Source organism: Lontra canadensis, unplaced genomic scaffold, assembly GCF_010015895.1.
Source record: "Lontra canadensis isolate GAN:19392208 unplaced genomic scaffold, GSC_riverotter_1.0 scaffold80, whole genome shotgun sequence".
In the NCBI taxonomy this organism is placed as follows: domain Eukaryota; kingdom Metazoa; phylum Chordata; class Mammalia; order Carnivora; family Mustelidae; genus Lontra; species Lontra canadensis.
Window position 1 is genome coordinate 1,710,597 of NW_022631074.1, and position 20,393 is coordinate 1,730,989.

General features: G+C 37.7%; 1 pseudogene; it reads right to left on the reverse strand.

Annotated features, from left to right (window-relative positions):
• The window catches only part of LOC116882043, a 132,307-nt pseudogene extending 112,839 nt beyond the window's left edge, over nt 1-19,468 (reverse strand).
• Nucleotides 19,469-20,393: the final 925 nt, after the last annotated feature.

Below are 20,393 nucleotides of genomic sequence, written 5' to 3' on the forward strand. Positions count from 1 at the left end.
TTGGATCCAAAGTTGAGCTCCATTTTTTTTTTTTTAAAGACACATTTATTCAGCGTCATGATCAGACTATTACATTTAGCAATCAACAGCATGGGTGCAAAAAAAAAAAAAACAAAACTACATTAAAACCCTTTGTTGGAATGCTTTACACATTCCACAGAACAGAAACTAAAATAACCTGTTATACAATTAGTCACAAATACAGTCCTTGAGGTTTTTTTTTGCCCATACACATGAGTATTGTCTAAAACATGTCTTCTTTGTATCAGCTAGCCCCTGCCACCACTGTGTTTGGCTGAGTTCACAAATCTGTTGTAACCTGTAGCTTCCCTGTCACTTCTCTGGCTCTCCTCTCCTGCCAAGCTTTGTTTCCTGGCAGTAATTAAAACCTTCTGCCACTGCCGTAGCTGCTGCTGCTGCTGGAACCACCATAGCCACCTTGGTTTCGTGGTTTTGCGAAGTATTGGCCTCCACCACCATAAGGGCCAGAGCTTCTGCCTCCAAAATTGCCTCCTTTTATGGGTCCAAAATTTGAGGATTGATTGTTGTAATTGCCAAAATCATTATAGCTTCCGCCACCTCCAAAGTTGCTTCCACTACCACCGCCATAGCCGCGTCTGTCTCCTCTGTTGTTAATAGCTGTCATAGCTGCCACTCCCGCAATAGCCACTGCCCTGGTTTCCATAACCCTCTCCACCACTTCCATAGCCTCTGCTTCCTCTAGAGTAACCAGGGCTGCCTCCTCCATAACCACCATCATTACCAAATCCGTTATAGCCATCCCCACTGCCACCATATCCACCACCACCTCGACTGCCACCAAAGCCACCTAGACCACTGAAGTTTCCTCCGCGACCAAAGTTGTCATTCACCAAAACCACCTCCACAACCACCACCAAAGTTTCCAAAACCACTTTGACCTCTTTGGCTGGATGAAGTACTAGCCATCTCTTGCTTAGAGAGCGCTTTCCTTACTTCACAGTTGTGGCCATTCACAGTATGGTATTTTTTTTTTTTTTTAAGATTTTATTTGTTTGACAGAGATCACAAGTAGGCAGAGAGGCAGGCAGAGAGAGAGAAGGAAGCAGGCTCCCTGCTGAGCAGAGAGCCCCATGTGGGGCTCAATCCCAGGACCCTGAGACCATGACCTGAGCTGAAGGCAGAGGCTTTAACCCATTGAGCCACCCAGGCGCCCCCACAGTATGGTATTTTTGAATGACAGTCTTGTCTACAGAATCATGGTCATCAAATGTTACAAAAGCAAAACCCCTCTTTTTGCCACTGCCTCGGTCAGTTATGCTCTCAATCACTTCGATGTTCCCATACTGTTCGAAATCATCTCTTAGATGATGTTCTTCAGTGTCTTCTTCAATGCCACCAACAAAAATCTTTTTCACAGTTAAGTGGGCACCAGGTCTTTGAGACTCTTCTCTTGAGACAGCCCTCTTTGGTTCCACAACTCTTCCATCCACCTTGTGTGGCCTTGCACTCATGACTGCATCCACCTCCTCCACAGGGGCATATGTGACAAACCCAAAGCCTCTGGAGCGCTTGGTGTTTGGATTTCTCATTACAACACAATCCGTAAGTGTTCCCCATTGCTCAAAATGGCTCCTCAGACTCTCATCGGTTGTTTAAAAGCTCAGACCTCCGATGAAGAGCTTCCGCAGCTGTTCAGGCTCTTTGGGAGACTGACTTAGACATGACGGTCATGGGAGGGGAGACGTTAACGATGCTTACTTGGCGGCGTCCACGGGCAGAAAGCGAGCTCCATTTATTTTCATACCACCTTTCCTGCAGGCCACTTTACTAAAACTTTTTAAAGCAAATTTAAAAATACTAAAAACATTAAAATGCTTCTATTGTTAGTAACTATTTCCAGAGTTACTGCTCTTGTTTTTGTTTCTTCTCCTCTTAAAGGATGAAGGTAAAAGATTCTCTGTAGATACCAAATCTTTAGTTCACTTCCTTTCATGAACTATGCCTTTTTTTCAAGAATAAATAATAGTCTCCTGCAACCTTTTTATTTTTTTATTTTTTTTAAGATTTCATTTATTTGACAGAGAGAGACACAGTGGGAGAGGGAACACAAGCAGGAAGTGGGAGAAGGAAAAGCAGGCTTCTCACAGACCAGAGGGAGCCCAGCGCAGGGTTCAATCCCATGACTCTGGGATCATGACCTAAGCCAAAGGCAAATGCTTAATGACTGAGCCACCCAGGTGCCCCAGGTGTCCCATGTGTCCCAGGCTCCTGAAATCTTGAGCAAAGGAAATGGGATCTACTGTCCAGGCAGGCAATGGTGCCCAGTAATCAGACCAGTAGATCATTACACAATTGCAGTCACTGGTCGACTCAAATCCTGCCTTTATGTCCCTTTACACATGAAGCCCTCATATTTTGTATACATACAAAAAAATCACATTGATGAGAAGCAGTTCTTTATGAATCATAGGGTAATAGATAACTATTCTCTTTTGGCTCTATGACTCTCTTAAGATGATTGCTTACAAAATGCAATATGTGTAGGATCAAATAGTTATAATTTGTATTTGATTTGTGTATGTCTTCTTAATTCATCAGTCAGTTACCTTGCTTTTCACTGTTTTCTTCCTCTTCCACTGCTATAATATTCAAATACAACAAAAAAAGGAAACTAAATCTTTCCAGTTGTTCGAGAAGTATTTTTAACAATGTGCTTAGTGGCCTATGTTGCTTGATGCAAGTTTCTTTTTTTTTTTTTTTTTTTCTTGCAGAGAGCTTCAGTGTTTCAATTTTCTACTTAATAAAATTGGACAAAATAGTTTTCCATGTTAAAAACCACTCCCCGGATATCAACAACTGATATTCTTTCTATCTAAAGTGTGCCACTTATTAGCTGTGTTAACAAAAACTCAGTATTCTTATCTAAAACACAGGAAAATTGCTACCTGACCCACTTAATATCTATGGTTGTTGAAAAGATCAGATAAGGTCAAATAAGGTAATAGATGTACTTCCCTGATGAATGCTTAATTTCTTTTCAGATGTAAGATATATTTATACTTACATTAGCAATTCTTTTCCTTTTTTTCTTATTTAGCAATTCTGTTCCTTTAACAATGTCTCTCAATGATGAAATGTATTATTATCTTTTGGTAAATTTTTATCTTTGATAAATAAATGAATTTGAACTCTGAGGTGAAGCCCGCTGGGTTTAAGAGAGGTAATTGTAAAAGCAAATGTCTATGGGAGCCAAAAGACAAAAACAAAAAAAGAAAATAAATGGTACTGTGCGTATATCTCCAGATACAGACAGGCCTACAGCACAATTTTTACTTTTCTCTAAACCTGGATGGCTTACGACACCAGAAATTTATTCTCTTAGAATTCTGGGTGCTAGAACTCTGAAATCCTGGTGTTGGCTGGACCATGTTCCCTCTAAAGATTTAAAGGAGGATCCTCCGGCCTCTCCAGTTTCTGGCAGCCCCAAGTGTTCTTTGGCTTATAAGAGCATCACTCCTTTCTCTTCTTCCTTATTTATTAAATGGTTGTCTTGTATGTCTCTGCTTTCACCTGGCACTCTTTTCTCTTATAAGGACACCAGTCATCATAGATTAAAGGTCTGCCTTACTCCAGTATGGCTTCATCTTAACCAGTCACATCAACCACAACCCTCTTTATTAATTAGGTTGCATTCAGCAAGTAGTAGGGTTTTGACATCAATATATGCTTTGTGGGACACAATTCAACTTATAACAATCACTGTAAGAAAAACAAAATTTGAAAAAGCAAAAAGAAATAACAAAGAATATGCCTGAAGTGTAAAAAAAAGTCAGGAATACCGAGGAGGCAGTAAATTGTTGAGGCTGTATGTGGCTTTTTTGGCTGGTTGTAAAAACAGCTGCTACTCAGGTATAAATAATTTTTACCATCAGGTCTAATATTAAATATCTTAACTTCCAAATATGAGCAACAAATTCATTTTTTAAGTATGAAGTGAGGAAACACTGTGAGTTCTGGGCAAATACTTATCAACCATGACACAGCATTCAATTCATCCATTTTATTTAAGATCAGAATTTCTTTCATTAGGAAAGCCATGGTTTGGGAATTTTGACAATATTAGCAACTTAAAACATTCTTCCCCTTAAATAACTAAATCCTGACATACTAAGTAACATTTTTTTTAAATTTATTTTTTATGAACATATATTTTTTTTCCCCAGGGGTACAGGTCTGTGAATCGCCAGGTTTACACACTTCACAGCACTCACCATAGCACATACCCTCCCCAATGTCCATAATAACCCCACCCCCCCAACCCCCTCACCCAGCAACCCTCAGTTTGTTTTGTGAGATTAAGAGTCTCTTATATCTCCCTCCCAATCCCATCTTGCTTCATTTACTCTTCTCCTACCCCCTTAACCCCCCATGTTGCATCTCCTCTCCCTCATATCAGGGAGATCATATGATAGTTGTCTTTCTCCGATTGACTTATTTCGCTAAGCATGATACCCTCTAGTTCCATCCACGTCGTCGCAAATGGCAGGATTTCATTTCTTTTGATGGCTGCATAGTATTCCATTGTGTATATATGCCACTTCTTCTTTATCCATTCATCTGTTGATGGACATCTAGGTTCTTTCCATAGTTTGGCTATTGTAGACATTGCTGCTATAAACATTCAGGTGCATGTGCCCCTTCGGATCACTACGTTTGTATCTTTAGGATAAATACCCAGCAGTGCAATTGCTGGGTCATAGGGTAGTTCTATTTTCAACATTTTGAGGAACCTCCATGCTGTTTTCCAGAGTGGTTGCACCAGCTTGCATTCCCACCAACAGTGTAGGAGGGTTCCCCTTTCTCCACATCCTCGCCAGCATCTGTCATTTCCTGAATTGTTCATTTTAGCCATTCTGACTGATGTGAGGTGGTATCTCATTGTGGTTTTGATTTGTATTTCCCTGATGCCGAGTGATATGGAGCACTTTTTCATGTGTCTGTTGGCCATCTGGATGTCTTCTTTGCAGAAATGTCTGTTCATGTCTTCTGCCCATTTCTTGATTGGATTATTTGTTCTTTGGGTGTTGAGTTTGCTAAGTTCTTTATAGATTCTGGACACTAGCCCTTTATCTGATATGTCCTTTGCAAATATCTTCTCCCATTCTGTCAGTTGTCTTTTGGTTTTGTTAACTGTTTCCTTTGCTGTGCAAAAGCTTTTGATCTTGATAAAATCCCAATAGTTCATTTTTGCCCTTGCTTCCCTTGCCTTTGGCGATGTTCCTAGGAAGATGTTGCTGCGGCTGAGGTCAAAGAGGTTGCTGCCTGTGTTCTCCTCAAGGATGTTGATGGATTCCTTTCTCACATTGAGGTCCTTCATCCATTTTGAGTCTATTTTCGTGTGTGGTGTAAGGAAATGATCCAATTTCATTTTTCTGCATGTGGCTATCCAATGTTCCCAACACCATTTATTGAAGAGGCTGTCTTTTTTCCATTGGACATTCTTTTCCTGCTTTGTCGAAGATTAGTTGACCATAGAGTTGAGGGTCTATTTCTGGGCTCTCTATTCTGTTTCACTGATCTATGTGTCTGTTTTTGTGCCAGTACCATGCTGTCTTGATGATGACAGCTTTGTAGTAGAGCTTGAAGTCTGGAATTGTGATGCCACCAACTTTGGCTTTCTTTTTCAATATTCCTTTGGCTATTTGTGGTCTTTTCTGGTTCCATATAAATTTTAGGATTATTTGTTCCATTTCTTTGAAAAAAGTGGATGGTACTTTGATAGGAATTGCATTAAATGTGTAGATTGCTTTAGGTAGCATAGACATTTTCACAATACTTATTCTTCCAATCCAGGAGCATGGAACATTTTTCCATTTCTTTGTGTCTTCCTCAATTTCTTTTATGAGTACTTTATAGTTTTCTGTGTATAGATTCTTAGTCTCTTTGGTTAGGTTTATTCCTAGGTATCTTATAGTTTTGGGTGCAATTGTAAATGGGATTGACTCCTTAATTTCTCTGTCTTCTGTCTTGTTGTTGGTGTAGAGAAATGCAACTGATTTTTGTGCATTGATTTTATATCCTGACACTTTACTGAATTCCTGTACAAGTTCTAGCAGTTTTGGAGTGGAGTCTTTTGGGTTTTCCACATATAGTATCATATCATCTGCAAAGAGTGATAGTTTGACTTCTTCTTTACCGATTTGGATGCCTTTAATTTCTTTTTGCTGTCTAATTGCTGAGGCTAGGACTTCTAGTACTATGTTGAATAGCAGTGGTGATAACGGACATCCCTGCCGTGTTCCTGACCTTAGTGGAAAAGCTTTCAGTTTTTCTCCATTGAGAATGATATTTGCGGTGGGTTTTTCATAGATGGCTTTGATAATATTGAGGTATGTGCCCTCTATCCCTACACGTTGAAGAGTTTTGATCAGGAAGGGATGCTGTACTTTGTCAAATGCTTTTTCAGCATCTATGGAGAGTATCATATGGTTCTTGTTCTTTCTTTTACTAATGTGTTGTATCACATTGATTGATTTGCGGATGTTGAACCAACCTTGCAGCGCTGGAATAAATCCCACTTGGTCATGGTGAATAATCCTTTTAATGTACTGTTGAATCCTATTGGCTAGTATTTTGGTGAGAATTTTTGCATCTGTGTTCATCAAGGATATTGGTCTGTAGTTCTCTTTTTGGATGAGATCCTCGTCTGGTTTTGGGATCAAGGTGATGCTGGCCTCATAAAATGAGTTTGGAAGTTTTCCTTCCATTTCTATTTTTGGAACAGTTTCAGGAGAATAAGAATTAGTTCTTCCTTCAATGTTTGGTAGAATTCCCCCAGGAAGCCGTCTGGCCCTGGGCTTTTGTTTGTTTAGAGATTTTTGATGCCTGTTTCAATCTCCTTACTGGTTATGGGTCTGTTCAGGCTTTCTATTTCTTCCTGGTTCAGTTGTGGTAGTTTATATGTCTCTAGGAATGCATCCATTTCTTCCAGATTGTCAAATTTGTTGGCATAGAGTTGCTCATAATATGTTCTTATGATTGTCTGTATTTCTTTGGTGTTAGTTGTGATCTCTCCTCCTTCATTCATGATTTAATTTATTTGGGTCCTTTCTCTTTTCTTTTTTGATAAGTCTGGCCAGGGGTTTATCAATCTTATTAATTCTTTCAAAGAACCAGCTCCTAGTTTCGTTGATTTGTTCTATTGTTTTTTTGGTTTCTATTTCATTCATTTCTGCTCTGATCTTTATGACTTCTCTTCTCCTGCTGGGTTTAGGGTTTCTTTCTTGTTCTTTCTTTCTCCAGCTCCTTTAGGTGTAGGGTTAGGTTGTGTACCTGAGACCTTTCTTGTTTCTTGAGGAAGGCTTGTACCGCTATATATTTTCCTCTCAGGACTGCCTTTGTTGTGTCCCACAGATTTTGAACTGTTGTATTTTCATTATCATTTGTTTCCATGATTTTTTTCAATTTTTCTTTAATTTCCTGGTTGACCCATTCATTCTTTAGAAGGATGCTGTTTAATCTCCATGTATTTGGGTTCTTTCCAAATTTCCTCTTGTGATTGAGTTCTAGCTTCAGAGCATTGTGGTCTGAAAATATGCAGGGAATGACCCCAATCTTTTGATACTGGTTGAGACCTGATTTAGGACCGAGGATGTGATCTATTCTGGAGAAAGTTCCATGTGCACTAGAGAAGAATGTGTATTCTGTTGCTTTGGGATGAAATGTTCTGAATATATCTGTGATATCCATCTGGTCCAGTGTGTCATTTAAGGCCTTTATTTCCTTGTTGATCTTTGGCTTGGATGATCTGTCCATTTCAGCGAGGGGAGTGTTAAAGTCCCCTACTATTATTGTATTATTGCTGATGCGTTTCTTTCATTTTGTTATTAATTGGTTTATATAGTTGGCTGCTCCCACGTTAGGGGCATAGATATTTAAAATTCTTAGATCTTCTTGTTGGACAGATCCTTTGAGTATGATATAGTGTCCTTCCTCATCTCTTATTATAGTCTTTGGCTTAAAATCTAATTGATCTGATATAAGGATTGCCTCTCCTGCTTTCTTCTGATGTCCATTAGCATGGTAAATTCTTTTCCACCCCCTCACTTTAAATCTGAAGGTGTCTTCGGGTTTAAAATGAGTTTCTTGTAGGCAACATATAGATGGGTTTTGTTTTTTTATCCATTCTGATAACCTGTGTCTTTTGATTGGGGCATTTAGCCCATTAACATTCAGGGTAACTATTGAGAGATATGAATTTAGTGCCATTGTATTGCCTGTAAGGTGACTGTTATTGTATATTGTTTCTGTTCCTTTCTGATCTACTACTTTTAGGCTCTCTCTTTGCTTAAAGGACCCCTTTCTATATTTCCTGTAGAGCTGGTTTGGTGTTTGCAAATTCTTTCAGTTTTTGTTTGTCCTGGAAGCTTTTAATCTCTCCTTCTATTTTCAATGATAGCCTAGCTGGATATAGTATTCTTGGCTGCATGTTTTTCTCATTTAGTACTCTGAATATATCATGCCAGCTCTTTCTGGCCTGCCAGGTCTCTGTGGATAAGTCTGCTGCCAATCTAATATTTTTACCACTGTATGTTACAGACTTCTTTTCCTGGGCTGCTTTCAGGATTTTCTCTTTGTCACTAAGACTTGTAAATTTGACTATTAGGTGACGGGGTGTGGACCTATTCTTATTGATTTTGAGGGGGGTTCTCTGAACCTCCTGGATTTTGATGCTTGTTTCCTTTGCCATATTGGGGAAATTCTCTCCAATAATTCTCTCCAATATACCTTCTGCTCCCCTCTCTCTTTCTCCTTCTTCTGGAATCCCAATTATTCTAATGTTGTTTCGTCTTATGGTGTCACTTATCTCTCGAATTCTGCCTTCGTGGTCCAGTAGCTGTTTGTCCCTCTTTTGCTCAGCTTCTTTATTCTCTGTCATTTGGTCTTCTATATCGCTAATTCTTTCTTCTGCCTCTTTTATCCTAGCAGTGAGAGTCTCCATTTTTGATTGCACCTCATTAATAGCTTTTTTGATTTCAACTTGATTAGATTTTAGTTCTTTTATTTCTCCAGAAAGGGCTTTTATATCTCCCGAGAGGGTTTCTCTAATATCTTCCATGCCTTTTTCGAGCCCGGCTAGAACCTTGAGAATCGTCATTCTGAACTCTAGATCTGACATATTACCAATGTCTGTATTGATTAGGTCCCTAGCCTTTGGTATTGCCTCTTGTTCTTTTTTTTGTGGTGAATTTTTCCGCCTTGTCATTTTGTCCAGGTAAGAGTATATGAAGGAACAAGTAAAATACTAATAGGGTGGCAACAACTCCAGGAAAATATGCTTTAGCCAAATCAGAAGAGATCCCAAATCGTGAGGGGGGGAGAAAGGGGATATAAAGAGGTTCAGAAAGAAAAAGAAAGAAAAAAAAAAAAAGAAAAAAGAAAAAAGAAACAAATAAAAAAAAAGAAAACCAATAATGAAAAAATATAAAAAGGAAAATATATATATATATATATATTAGTTAAACTAGTTAAAAAAGAAAAGGGTAAAAGTTAAAGAAATTTAGCAGAAGAAGAGAAAAAAAAATTGAAAAAGAAAAAATATTAAATTAACTGCAAGGCTAAATTATCATGGGGAGAAAGCCGTGAGTTCCGTGCTTTGCTTTCTCCTCCTCTGGAATTCCGCTGCTCTCCTTGGTATTGAAACTGCACTCCTTGGTAGGTGAACTTGGTCCTGGCTGGGTTTCTTGTTGATCTTCTGGGGAAGGGGCCTGTTGTAGTGATTCCCAAGTGTCTTTGCCCCAGGCAGATTTGCACCACGCTTACCAGGGGCTGGGCTGAGTAATCCGCTCGGTTCACTTTTGGGAGCTTTTGTTCCCTGAGCGCTTTCTGTAGAGTTCCGGAGGACGGGAATGAAGATGGCGGCCTTCCAGTCTCCAGCCCGGAGGAGCCGAGAGTCTGGGGCCCCACTCCTCAGTGCGCCCTCAGTGAACAGCGCCCAATTGCTCCCATAATCTGTCTTCCGGCCGCGCTCTGAGCTGACCGAGCCTGTGAGCGGTTCAAGGTAAACCTGAGCTTAGAGCTCACTCCTCGGCTCTGTCTCTGTAGCAGGCTTCCCGTTCTAATACCTGTAAGCTCTCCGACACTCAGACACCCCCGAGCCTTCTGTGACCCTGCGGGACCTGAGGCCATGCTGACCCCGCGTGCGCTTCACCCCGGTTAAGCCTCTGGAGCGATGTCCCTCGGCGGAACAGACTTTTAAAAGTCCTGATTTTGTGCTCTGTTGCTCCGCTGCTTGCCGGGAGCCGGCCCCTCCCCCCGCAGTCTATATTCCCCTCGCTTTGTATTCACTTCTCCGCCAGTCCTACCTTTCAGAAAGTGGTTGATTTTCTGTTTCTAGAATTGCTGTTCTTCTTCTCTTCGATCTCCCATTGGATTTGTAGGTGTTTGCAATCTTTAGATAAGCTATCTAGCTGATTTCCCACTACCTGAAGTAGTCTCAGCCTGCTACTTCTCCGCCATCTTGACTCCTCCCTCCCTAAGTTTTTTAAAGAAGAGAATTATATGTGTATATATTAAGGACACATCAGAAAGAAGATACAGGGCGCCTGGGTGCCTCAGTGGGTTAAGCCTCTGCCTTGAGCTCAGGTCATGATCCCAGGGTCCCGGGATCGAGCCTCACATCAGGCTCTGCTCGGCAGCGAGCCTGCTTCCCCCTCTCTCTCTGCCTGCCTCTCTGCCTACTTGTGATCTCTCTCTGTCAAATAAATAAATAAAATCTTAAAAAAAAAAAAAGGAAGATACTGAAAAGAAGGACTCACAGGCCCAGGTGGGGGGTCAACATTCAGAGGGGGTCTTCTTGCCCTTTGGTCCCTCCCCCAGCTTGTGCTCTCTCTCTCTCTCAAACAGATAAAATCGTTTTAAAAAATTATCTCTCAATCCTTTTAAAATTTCAATTATCTCTTTGATATGAAACATCCTTATTTTACCATCTCACATTTTTCTGTTATCAGATGTCTGTGCTATGCTAATTATTCTGTATGCTTTGTTGACCCGTTTTCCTTCACGTATACATTGTTATTAATCTATATTTATTTTTTTTTCTCACATGAGAGTTTCATTCCAAGAGGGTCATAGCACTTCTGTACAAAATATATACCTGCCAGGCCCCCAGGGAGCTCACTAGTTCCAGATGAGGTGTTATGTTGTTGTATTAGTTTATGTTTCTTATACTTAGCAGATGATAATGGTTCAGAAAGCCACGCACATGCTTGCTGTATTTTGATTGTTACTTATCAAAAAGGATCATTTTTTTTTTAAACTCTCAGAAATCCAGTAAAGCAGATAAACTTCTTTCTGACAGCAGTATTTTTTTTATCGTTATGGGTATAGGGGTTCTCACAGGGTCCCAGATTTACTCAGAAATCTGTTTCATCTACCCATTTCATACTGACTCACAGCTCTGCCACCTACATATGTCTTAGCATCTCTCCTCCAATGCATAGCCTATAGCCACCATAAATTAGTGGAATACACATCTAGACTCTTGAGGCATTAGACTGTGCCCTAACTCTCTAGGTTTGATTTCTTGCTTTGTTTTGCCACCTGGAGATTTCTCTTATTTTCTTTTGAGATTAGCTGTATTAAGTTACTATTATTATGCTTGCTATATTTTCTGTAGCTCTTCTATATGAGTGAAATGGAGACTGGGTTATGTCAACTTTGTTCACTATGTTACGTGAAGCATCCCTTCCTTCTTTATTTAAACACATAGAACTAAAACTTAACTTTTTTGGCACATAAGTTTAAAATTAGGTGACTTAAATAACGGAGGAGGTGTGCCTGGGTGGCTCAGTTGGTTAAGTGTCTGACTCTTGATTTTAGACCAGGTCATGATCTCAGGGTTATGAGGTTGAGCCCTATGTGGGGCTCCACCCTGGGCGTGAAGCCTGCTTAAGATTCTCTTTCTTCCTCTCTCTCTCTCACTCTCTGCCCCTCCCAACCCTCAAATAAATAAATAAATAAATAACAAGTGGGATACCCTTAATTATAATAAAGGCCAAGAGGCATTATAAACCATCATTATATTACGTGAATCTATCTGACAAGAGAAGGGAAAAACAATGTTTCACAAAAGCACTCAAAATGTAGATTCGGAAGTGCTTACTAAAGCAGAGGAAATAAAACACTGACGTCTTTGTTACTGACAGTGCTCAGCCAGTCCCTCCTTTCAGCTTCATACTAAACAGAGGATTAGAATACCTCTGTAGCTAACCTGTGATTATGCTTTGTGATTTAACCACAACTCAACATACATATATTGCAGAAATGCCATGTTTCAGTGATATTTACTGTGAAGGAAATATATTTTTAAAAAATATTATATATTCCAAGATGAATAAAGGGAATTTAGTTGTTTATATTTTTCAAAGCATGGACATGGAATATTTGAATGAAACTTTCAGATGAGGAAACTAATGTCTGGAGAGATTAGTAAAATCGAGACAGAGACACATAGGACTTGTATTATTTTACTCTTTGTTTTGTCTGAAATTAACTTATTTAAGTTGAAGTTTTATAAAAGTTGAAATGACTTACTGTCAGCATAATATTTTGTTATATCACTTGTTGTTTACTTCTGCTTACAATTAGATGACAACTTGTGAGTTGGGACAACTCGTGAGTTCCCCAAGATCATGACCTGAGTGAAGACAGATGCTTGACCCACTGAGCCACCCAGGTGCCCCAAGAGATAATTTTAAAAGCCAGACTTGAAATCGTATCTTCTAGATTTTAATATGTAGACATTGATGTTAAATTTTAAACTATGAATTAAACAGTAGCTTGCAGAGCAAGAGTAGAGAGATAAGTAAACTGAAAGATAGTAGAAATTACAAAGGTGCAACCCTGAAGAGTAAAGAGGGGTAAATACAAAGACAGATGAATGATAAAATGAAGCAGTGCAGAGAAGAAAGACAATGAGGGAGAGAGAATATTTTCAGATAATGGCAAATACAGTTCCAGAATTATAAAAAAGAAGATATGTGAATCTTAACTTTGAAGATGCTCTTAATCCTGAACAGAATAAATAAAAACAAACCAGAAATTCATTGTAGTAAAACCCTAGCTCCACTGTAGTAAACTTGCAGGAAAAAAACAAAACAAAACAAAACAAAAAAAACACAAAGCTAAAAGTAACCAGAGAATAAGGGTGAATTACTTAAAACTGAATAAGTTTTAAACTAACAATAGATTTCTTATCAGTAAAAATGAAGTTCAAAGTATAGTATATCTCCAGAATCTCCTTTATATGTGACTATTTTTTAAAATTAAAATTGAACTAAAAGAACACACTTATTTTATTTGAATTTTAAACCTGTGACTTAGAACACTTAGAAAATGCTATGAATAATGAAATGATATTGAGTCAGACAGACCATGATTCAGGGTGTTATTTCAGCAAGGAAGGGCATCATCAGCAAGTTTTCATTAAAGTGTCCATCATTAGGTTCCCTTTCTAATAATGTGAAATAATTTAATGTTATATTTCATTCAACTAAATGAATAATATTCACTTATTAAAGTAGCAACTTCAAGGCTCTTAACTAGATTACATGGTTAAACTGTGACTTCTTTCAAATAGTGTGTTTTATGAGACAATAAAATTTAAAGGAGCAACTCAGATGTTATTTTTCAAAATCAGTTTTAAAGTTAAAGGCAAATTAAAAAACCTTTAAAAAAAATAGGCTACAGACATGCTATGAAGACAGATGTTGTATTAGAAATTCTGATAATGGAGGAGCCTATGTGACTCAGTCAGTTAAGCATCTGCCTTCAGCTAAGATCATGATCCGGGGGTCCTGGGATCCAACACCCCCATCAGGCTCCCTGCTCAGCGGAAGTCTCCTTCTCCCTCCCCATCTAACTCTCCCCCTCCCCCATTCTCTCTCTCTCTCAAATAAATAAAATCTTTAAAACAAAAGTTAATGGATCAAAAGTCGTATCTATTATAGTATATCAAATATGCTCTCATTCTGTCCTTTATGCCTCATCAGTCCCTTAAATGAGGTCTAGTAAAATCTTCTGATAGATATGAGCTAGAGGTCAAAATTCATCAATATAAAATTCTATTATATTTATATACCTAAAATAATTACTCTAGAACAGTGGTTCTTAATGGGGGCAATTTTGTCTGCAAGGGTCTAGGGACTTTTTTTTTTCCATAACTTGGGAGCAGGAAAACCTGCATCCCAGGGATGCTACTAACCATCCTTCAATGAACAGGGAGTCCCCCCACAATAAATAATTATCTGGTCCATAATGTCAGTAGGCCAGGGTCAAGAAACGCTGTTCTAGAGTGTTTGGATCACGTGCTGATGAAATTGAATAGTAAAAAATATGCTCTGTTTACTATAAAAGCAATGCAAAAACACGAACCTCCTTTTTCTACAGTATTCTCTGTGATTTGAAACTGACTGGCATTTCATAGATACATGGTGGTTTTCACAGAACATGAGCTACAGCAGGAAAGCTTTCTCTCTGCAGGCAGTATCCATAGCATGATTTCTGTAGCCACGAGCCCTGGTCCCCTGACATCAGTTTGGTGCAAGGAGACAGTCTTGACAATGAAGCAGACACACATCAGGCCCACAGACTTCCACTTTGCCCACTCTAGTTTCAGAATTCAACATGCATTATATTGAGACAAAAGTAATAAAATATATTGACACACTTCCCTTTAAGTATTAATGCCTTATCTTTTCCAATGTCAGCAATCCCTCAGTAATGTAGCTTGCTCTAGTGCTGATAAAGCAGTTATTTTGTTTTCTGTAACTTCCTTTTGGGGTCTAGCTCATTTATTTTTAATTCATAATACTTTCCAGGATCTTATCACATCGATTACTGTATTGCAGATACCAGTTATCATGGTCTATATCTCTAAAAGGAAGTATATTGAAACTAGAAATGAAATTTCCCACAGTGGTGATTTATTCCAGTTTGATTACTTTTAAATTCTACCCGCATCTGTTATAATGCCATTGCAGTTCAGGAATTTCAGGGGTATGGTTCTAAAGGATAAAACTTGCATTTTAAGTGAAATAATTTTTAATTAAATCACATACAAGAAAACTGTATTGTTTAAAATATATTTATAATTTATTTTAACTAGTACTTAGAGGAGGTGTCCATTAATTTAAAATATTACTTTCTCTTTAAAAGTTATATGAAATACTATGTTATCCTCAATTTCATTTTTCATGTTTTCTCCAAGAAAATATTGAAAACAATATGATTTGACCCTATTAATTTTTCACAAATTGGGCTTATGAATCTCAAGATCTGTTTTTCTAATCTGAACTGCACTACATCTGAGTCTTTGATCAGTCAGTACATGAATAAGGAATGCTGTTTTCCAGAATTAAGAGGAAACAAAGCCTAAGGAGATACATCACAGAATAATAAGTACTAAATAAAATATAAAAGTCCTACATTTTGATCTCATTATATAAATACTATATATTTTTAGACCAAATAATTTGTATCCCTATTACCTTTTTCACATATAGAGCAGAGAGTAGCATTTTATATAATACATTTATCCTAAATCCTATATATTATTTGATAAACTAGAATATTTATGGTAAATTTTTCCCATGCATAAAAATGCTATTTACATATATGCCCAGTGAATAGAAATACCAGAATTTTTGTAATACATTTATCTCTAGGGTACTAAATGAAACTTTAAATAATGCTATATGGAAGTGCCTTATTTACCTAAGGGTCAAAGTACATCTCAAAATGCCTAATACTGGCAATACAATATAAATGTCTCCCTTCAAGTTTCTGTAATCTTGATAATGATACAAGAATACATTCAATATTATATAAAAAATTATCAGTCTTGAAAATGCCCCACTTTGCCTCTCCTGTTTTAGATAGTGTGTCCTGTTATTTTTTCCTCAAGATGTCATTTTCATTGTCATTATCTTTTAGTCATGTCTTCATCTTTCCACACAAACTGAAGACCTGGATTTCAACCTCTGCACTTGAACACATGTCTCGTGCTGAGGAATGTTATCTGATTCACGGGCTGTAATGCTCTTCACAAGGAGTCTACACCTTTGGTGAAAAGTGTTTCATTTTTACCCGTTGGCAGCCTGATGACACAAAGTATTTGCTCATAATGCTGCAATCCTTTCAGGAATTGTCACCAGGCTCAGGAAATTGTTAGTAGAAATGTCCATTCTGAAAATGTAAATAGATAAGTATGCAAAACTAATGAAGAAAGTAGTATATTGATTTCTGTTCTGTATATATGTATACATATATACAGAATATATATATATATATATACAGAATATACAGAATATATATATACAGAATATATAGATATACATATGTATATATACAGAACAGAAATCAATATACTACTTTCTATACAGAAATCAATATGTGTGTGTGTGTGTGTGTGTGTATACACACACATATCTGACATCCTCAGATTTAAAAAAAAATTATTTTCTGTATTTCTTTCCTTTATAAAGAAATCTGTCTTCAGACTGAGCACTTGAAAAGGGCCTTCAAGACTAATCACCAAGACTCATTTTGATGATATGAATATCCAGAGGGAGCCCAGATCCAGGACAGGGGTTATGGCCTTCCCAAGATAGAGAGACAAGAAGCTCTAGGATGGGATGAGAATTTCATGTTTACTCAATTAAGAATGATCCTGAAAAAAAATACATGAATTGACTTGCATATGCAGACACTTTTGGAAGCCCAACAACTCTAAACTGACTCCAAAGATAACTATTGTCATTATTCTCTCATTGTGATACTTTACCTCTGCATGAGCTTCTCCAAGTCCATGGGTTGGTCCTGCCCACTCTACACTTCAGACAATTTGGACAAAACAATGTTCCCTTTTCCTTTCAGTCCTCTTAGACTTTCTAATCCTGATTCCCCATAGCACCCAAATTTTGAAAAGTTTATACTTGTCTTCAATTCCTCACTTTCAACTCACTCTGAAATGTGATTCCATTTCTACCTTTGATGGAAAAAGAAATATAAATTTAGTTTTCATCCCCATTTCTGGCACAAAGCTTCCAAAACCCTTGGAATTTCCTGAATGGGGTGGGGATGGGGGCAAAAGGAACATCTTTTGTTATTGATAATTAATGCCTTTCAAACATACCTGAGTTTACGAGATGAGCTTTAGAGGATGGGAATTGGTTGCCAGAAGAATCAATCATGTATTTAAAAGGTTGGAGCTTTAAGCCTCACATCTGACCTGTAGGGAGGGGAGCCAAACTGAGCATTGTGCTAATCATCAATGGCCAATGACTTAAGCAATCATAGCCTCCATAATGGAACCTCCATTAAAAGAAAAGAAAAGAAAAGAAAAGAAAAGAAAAGAAAAGAAAAGAAAAGAAAAGAAAAGAAAAGAAAAGAAAAGAAAAAAACCTTAAGGAAGAGATCTGGAGACCTTCCAGGTTGCTGAACACATTAAGATGCTGAAAAGGTGGTACCACTGGAGAGGTCATGGAAGTTCCACACTCTTACCAACATACTTACCAATATCTGTTTTTTGCTGTTAATGAGTTGTATCCTTTATATTAATTGCTAATAGTAAATAAAGCACATATGTGAGTTCTGTGAGCCCTTCTATCAAATTATTCAACACTGAGGATGGGACCACAGTGAACCCCAGTTTACAGCTGGTCAGTGAGAAGTACAGGAGACTCAGACCTGTGATTGACATCTGAAATGGGGGGCAGTTTTGTGGGACTGAGCCCTTAACCAGTGGAATCTGTACTAACTCTGGGTAGATAGGTTCAGAATGGAGTTGTAGGACATTCAGTTGGCATCTGAAGAGTTGGAGAGTTGGTTGGTGTGGGGAAAAAAATGCACACATTTGATATAAAATATGTGAGTAGAGAGTAGAGAAAAATAGTTTTCCTTTTAGTTGGTATTTCTCTTTACTACCTCCAAACCCATTCCTCTGAAAGTATCTCATGAAGATTATCAACAACTTCTTTTGACTAAATTCAAAGAGATCTCTAAGACTTTACTTAACAAGACTTATTTGATAGCATTTAATTCTAATTATATATACATATGAATTATATATATAATAGTTGTAATATATTTATGACTATTATATATATTGGTAGCTCTAGAAAAGTCACTAAGGACTTCCTGAAGTCCTTACTTAATCCTTGCTTCAATCCTTCCCATAACAGCTTGTATATGACAATATAAGGGTATGATGGTTGAGAGAATAAGGTTGTTCAGAGCATGACGGAAATTAATGTAGCTGAAATCTCTAACACAGTACCCAGCATGCAGAACATGGTCAGTAATACTGGCTGTGTTGCTGCTAATAAAGACATTAACTCTGTATTTCTATCTCCCATTAGCTTCCAGTACTGGGAGGGCAGGGACTGTAGGTTACTGTCCACCTGCTGTGCCTGTCACAAAAATTGCACAAAAATTAATACTCAAGAAGTATTTGCTCAATAAATAGATAACAAAAACAATAGAGACCTGTATAAGACCTTACTCTTCAAAATGTTTTAATGTTATTTCTCTCTTTATTAGAAATATATACTTATTAGTGTTCCTAATGGTTTATGAGCTTGAGACTCAAAATATTGAAGTCTCTTAGGCAAAGTCACAGAGCCCTTAAGCAACAGAACTAAATGTCAAAATAGGACTTTTGGACTCTAAGCTCAAAGGTCTTATACTGCTTCCACATTTCTTAATGGTTGTATCAATTCAATTAAATACAGTCATATTGAATTTTAACCAGGAGTCTGTGTACAGTTTGAGGGAAGTACCCAAAATAAATCATAGCTTTTTGATCCATACTTTTTCAGACATGTTAGTGAATTAAACATGAGTAAAACTTCACTCTCTCAGTACTATATATATACTATAAATATTCTATAAATATATTCTATAAATATGACAAGTTGTTTATATAATTTTTCCCTAGATTATTTTCATTATAATCCCCAAAATATATCTCCTGGACATCATATGTTAAATGAGCATGATTCTATGTAGAAAGAGAAATAGGAACTTTGTGTTCTCTTAACAAATTATTTTATATTCTTCTTGGCTTCACTCCAATTTACACTTGCAGATCTCTGTAGTTAAAAACACTTTGTGAAAATTTTTTCCCTATTTCCACTGTCCCAGCTTCCACAGAAATTGGACATCAAGTCAAGCCTTTGAAGTCAGCAACAGTGTCATAGTCTTATTTCCCATTAATTAACTGTGAGCTCAGTTTATCTCAAAATGCTCTCTCCTGCCAGCTCTGCAAGACCTTGCCCTCTGCCACTGGTTTTGCACAGAGCCAGAGTTTACATAAAATTAAAAATCAGAGCAAGCAGGTTTTAACTTTGCTTGGTTTTTCTTACCTGGAAAAGAGCCTGGCAACACGGAAGATGGAATGGTGGCAGTAGTGCCAGCTGTTCTGCATCACGGTCAGTCACTAGCTCTCATGAGGGGGATGGGAAGTCTTGTGACCTCAGATCTTCAGGATCTTCTTCTATAAAAAGGAATAATACCCCTTCCATAGAATCATCTCCAGTTTTCAGAATTAAATGAGCTGATAAGCTTGAGAATGTTAAACATAGCTCTGACCAAATGGTTCATATCCAATAGTATGTATCATATTACAGAAAGTCCTTCCTTCTCTCTCCCTCCCTCCCTCCCTCCTCCCTTCTTTCCCTCATTCCTTCCTTCCTTCTTCCTTTTCTTTCCGTCCTCCTTTCCTTACTTCCCTCCCCCCTTTCCTCTCCTTTTCCCTGGGACCTCTTGAGTAAAATTTTATCTTCTTTCTACCCTCCCCTTTGTGGTTTTTGCAAAGCAATTAATTATTTTTCCAGACTATGAAGAAGTTAATAGTGAATGTCTACCTTGAGTAGGTTATCTCTTATTTTTCTATTAGATGCCTGACTTTAAAAATCAATTTCTGCCGTTCCTTTCAAATTCCTCCATTTAACAAATATTTATTGAGTATCACTGTGTCCCAGTGATGGTGTCGGCATTGAAATTCAGAGAAGAGACACAGGGCTTACATCTTGCTTCCAGAAGCAAATAAATGAATTAGAATTTGAATCTAAACTTAAACATGTGAGAAAGTGATTTATGAAAACACAGACTTCATGTTGAAACACAATAAATATTTATTATTGAGTTAACTAAAGTTTAAGTAGGAATAATACAATATATCCTCTCTTAAATTTCTCTGACTCCCTCCAATCCCTCCTCCTCTTCAAACAAACTGGGTTTCAAAGCTAAAAGAACATGACAAATATTTCCCAGAGATTGAGACAGTTTTAATATCTGAGTAAGCAATCTTAATCTCAAGTGTTTTGTGTATATTTAAGTGATTCTAAAGC